Raw genomic sequence first — 5,453 nt, forward strand, 5'->3', positions numbered from 1 at the left:
CACTTCTTTTAATTTTGACTCTATATCTTCTGGAGCAGTTACCTCAATCCTTTCTATATTAACCAAAATGAAGTAGATTGACAAATTTATGTTTTGAACCTGCTGAAGACACACAAGATGTCGAAATATCATGAGCATCATCCTTATTATCATTATTTTCATTAACATTTTGTTACCTAGGTGTAGATAGATAGATGTAATGTATTTGTAGTGTGGATGTATACACACTGACCATTGATGATTTTCTTTGTCGTTTCTTTTTGTTTTATTTTCTTTTTATTTTCTTTTTTTTTGTTTTATTTTCTTTCTGTTTTATTACAATAGGATGTGCTTAGTGTCCATCTAGACCTCTCAACTCCCCACTTATCCTTTTGTACTTGACTTTGACAGTTTTAGGATCCAAGGCAAATAGTCATTCATTGAGCAGTAATGAAAAGAGCTTGACAAGAAATATTTGCATAACTAAATAGTTTCAAGAATCCTTTTCAAGAATGCATACAAATGCTTGCACAATTCTTTTTCTTTTCAGATGCTAACCCCATCCGCCGCTAGCTACTTACTTGTCTTTTGAATTCCACAACCTTGCAGCAGCCACAATCAAAGCAAACATTTTGTGCAAAAAAAGCATGAATCAGAAAAACTGGAATAAATTTAAATATTAATAAGCCTCACTCTAGATTAATTAAGAATCTAAAGATATATTTGTTATACTGCTCATGTGTGGCTAAATGAAGATGGGAGTCTCCTGACAAGCTGTTTCATGTTCTGTTTGCCACTCTTCAGAGAAGATTTATTTGGTTTACTTTCTGTTCAGTAGTTCAGATCAGCTGCTGTGTGAAGTAGTCATAAACAATCTAATTAACATATCTTTCATCTTTTAGTTTTTATTGGCTTCAGTCAGTCAAGTGGGATCATGCTGCAGCACTGCCTTGAAGCTTTCAGTTGAACAAATCAACCCAACTATCTATTTTTCCAAAATTTGGTACTTATCATATTGAACACTTTTTGCCAAATGCTGAGTTACAGAGACATAAATAAACCAACACCAGTTGACAAGTGATGTGCGGATCAAACACAGACGCAAAGACATACATATGCACATGCAAACACATACACATGCATGCACACATGTACACACACAGAAACACACATACACATATGCACACATGTCATCTAAAAATCCAAAAGATAGAAAAATAGGAATCCCTATATTTGCCAATAGAATGCGGATATTAATCAAAGTATACAGCATTATAGATCCATTATAGACAATCTTTTAGCTGGTTTTGCCATGGATATTAGGTGGTCAGACAATTATCTTCTAGCTATGGTCATCAGAAATGGTAGGTATGGAAAAATGACCCATTTTTTCCATACCTGCTATACTTGCTATCTCTGATGAGCACAGATATTAGTTAATTATCCAGTTACCTAATATCTGGTGTGAGACCAAGTGGTAAGATTAGCTGCAAAGGATCTACAATGCTTGTATTTTGATTAATGTGTTTATGTTTGTATGTGGCGTGGTGTGTTGTCTTGGTGTTTGTGTGTGTGTTAATTATACATTTACAAGAAGTGTGAGGTTAGTGACTGCTGAGTATCAACCCGCTAGCCTTCATTAAATTGTCTGCTGAAGATTAGCAGGCCATAACTTCAAAGTCACTATCATCACTCTTCTTGTTAATGCATAATAAATATGATGTAATTTTTCAGATTCTTCAGCTTAATGTTAAATTGTTCATATCATAAATAGATAACAAAACAAGATGTGTGTGTGTGTGTGTGTGTGTACACATGCACACTGAATCTTTCTGAGGGGCAGTCTGTTAGCTTTACCTCTCAGCACACTTGTATATATGGATGTATACACTTATATATATTTATATGTATATTACATAAACATCAAAATATTGATGTAATGTATATTATATAATTAATAAGTTTATGAAACAGCTGTAAACAAATGAAATGAACATCTATTCTCTCACCTCACTTGTCATTTCTGTTCTATTCATACATATATACCGATACATATATAACAAAAAAGTATATGCATATATAAAATATATATGCATATAGGCGTAGGAGAGGCTGTGTGGTTCGTAGCTTGCTTACCAACCACGTGGTTCTGGATTCAGTCCCACTGCATGGTATCTTGGGCAAGTGTCTTCTACTATAGCCTCAGGCCAACCAAAGCATTGTGAGTGAATTTGGTAGATGGAAACTAAAAGAAACCCAACGTATATATGTATATCTATATATATAAAACTCTAGTTGTGTGAGTGTCTGTCCCCTTCGATTTAGATTCCTAACTCCTCCCACATTTTGCGGTGCAGTTTAACCAAATTCGGGTATCTTATAGTCGTGATTCATATCGAGCCCGTCTGACTATTAGCGCACGTCAACGATGAGTCTACGATTTTAAAAATAATTTAACATCATTTTTTATTCCATTTTAATGCATAAAATGCATCGTGTGTCGATGGCGGCGGAGTTGGTGTCCACGCTCACAGCTGCACCTGTTTGCTTCTCCCCCTTCCCTCCCTCGTGAAGCTGTGGGGAAGGGAGTGTAAAGAAATCAACGTCGTAATGCGTTGTGAAGGAAACCAGCGTTCTTTTAGAACAACGACTTCATGGCTTGAAGACACCAAAACAAAAATGGCTAAGAAAGCCCGAATTTATAAGGGAAGTAACTCTCTAAAAATGCTTATATAGTTATTTCCCTTACAAACCCGAGCAACGCCGGGCGATACTGCTAGTATATATATATATATATGTGTGTGTGTGTGTGTGTGTGTGTGTGTACGTTTGTGTGTGTATGTGTGTATGTTTGCGTGTCTGTGTTTGTCCCTACAACATCGCTTGAGAGCCAATGTTGGTGTGTTTACATCCCCGTAACTTAGCGGTTTGGCAAAAGTGACCAATAGAATAAGTACCAGGCTTACAAAGAATAAGTCCTGGGGTCGCTTTGCTTGACTAAAGGCGATGCTCCTGCATGGCCACAGTCAAATGACTGAAACAAGTAAAAGAGTAAAAGAGTATTTATGTTTATACCTATATGGATATATGTATGTATATATGTATGTATGTGTATATATATGCATGTATATATGTATGTGTGTGTTTGTGTGTTTTTATGTATATGACAGGTTTCAATGCAGCTTCTGGTCTACCAAATTTACCTAGAAGACATTAGTCTGCCCGGAGTTACAGTAGGAGTTATTTGCTCTTGAGACTATACAGTAGGATTGAACTCCAAGCCACATGGTTACAAACCACATTTCTTAGCCACGCAGCCACACCTGCAGCCATATATCTGTGCTGTTGACATCTTCACTGATGAGCAGACAACAAACCATGAAACTGTGTCGAAACAGTCACTCCTTCTTTTTACGCATAAAATAGCATAAAATGTCCTTACATTTATATTTTCTCCACAGTGAGGCTTTGTAACATCAACTTTCATTATCTTATTTTTCATTTACAATGTGTTGTAAATAAAGTAGATATTGTTTAATTAATGACAAGTTAACAGAGCACAATTATGTAAATTAGACTATTCATCAGGGTGTTTGTCGAATTCATTATTGCTTATTAAAATTCTACAGATTGGAGAAGAAAGCAAGGTGTGTTGTCTCTAAGAATCAGACAACAAACCATGAAATGTTCACCTAGAGATTTCCATTTTCACCCAAAGGGAGGCTTTGTTATATTACAATATATACATACATATATATCATCATCATCATCGTCTAACATCCGTTTTCCATGCTAACATGGGTCAGATGGTTCAACCGGGACTGGGAGGCCAGGAGGCTGCGCCATTCTCCATTCTGATCTGGCCATGTTTCTACAGCTGGATGCCCTTCCTAATGCCAACCACTCCATGAGTGTCATGGGTGCTTTTAACGTGCCACCGGCACAAGAGACAGAGGAGGCTAGCAAATGGCCACGATCGGTTGGTGCATTTTAAATGTCACCAACACGGACTCCAGTTAGGTGACACTGGCATTGGCCATGTTTGGATGGTACTTTTCACGTGCCACTGGCACAGGTATCACAACTACAATATCCATTTGATTTTGTGTATATATAAATATATATATATTTATTTACGATCCACGTCTTTCAGTTTTTGTCTACCATATCTACTCACAAGGCTTCGGTTAACCCGAGGCTATAGAAGGAGACATTTTCACGAGGTGCCATGCAGTTGGACTGAACTCAGAACCATGAGGTTGCAAATCAAGTTTCTTACCACACAGCCATGCTAATGCCTATATATATATATATGTGTATAGGGAGAGTTTACGAAAAAAACAAAAGACTAAGACAGGTGGTGTACAAAACAAACAGATGTATTAGTATAACACTCAGGAATAGAAAATGTCTTTTACGTTTTGAGCCTACACTCCTCTAAAGAAAGGGAATATATATATATGTATCACTGCGTGGCACCTCGGGCAAGTGCCTTCTACTAGAGCCACGGACCAACCAAAGCCTTGTAAGTGGATTTGGTAGACGGAAACTGAAAGAAGCCTGACGTATATATATATATATATATATATATATATGTGTATATGTTTGTGTGTCAGTGTTTGTCCCCTCAACATCACTTGACAACTGATGCTGGTGTGTTTACATCCCTGTAACTTAGCAGCTCGGCAAAAGAGATCAATAGAATAAGTATTCGGTTTACAAAGAATAAGTCCTGGGGTTGATTTGCTCGGCTAAAAGCAGTATTCCAGCATGGCCACAGTCAAATGACTGAAACAAGCAAAAGAGTAAAAGAGAGTAAAAGAGCAAATGTATATATATATATATATATATATATATATATATATATATCATCATCATCATCATCATCGTCGTCGTTTAACGATGATGATGATGATGATGATGATATAATATATATATATATATATATATATATATATATATAGAGAGAGAGAGAGAGAGAAAGAATGAGAGAGAAAGAGTGAGAGATAGATTATATGCATATGTATCAGTGTGTACGAATGCATGTTAGCTTATAGAAGACAAATGTCAGCTTAGTAAGTGCTTATGTTACCATATGCATATATTCACACAGAAAGGCATATTACAAGAGAGAGAGAAAGAGAAAAAATGACACATTCTGTTTAATGTATTTCCTGTAGGAAATATAGTTTTTTGTTATTTTCGGAAAGAAACCTACAACATTAAAAGACCTAATGAAACTTTAATAGTATAATTTATAGACACAAATTTTAAGATATCAGTGATTTTTATCAAAGCACAGGAAAATATGTATTGTGAAATAGCACGTAATTATAGGAAGTTTTGGGAAGATGAATTGCATAAGACACCAGGTCACAAATATATGTCAATATTTTTTGATGCATTACAGTATATTATACAATCACAAATAAAACAAAAGCAAATTTATTAGTACGAATGTGTATGTGTGTGTG

Source organism: Octopus sinensis, linkage group LG3, assembly GCF_006345805.1.
Source record: "Octopus sinensis linkage group LG3, ASM634580v1, whole genome shotgun sequence".
NCBI classification, from domain to species: Eukaryota; Metazoa; Mollusca; class Cephalopoda; order Octopoda; family Octopodidae; genus Octopus; species Octopus sinensis.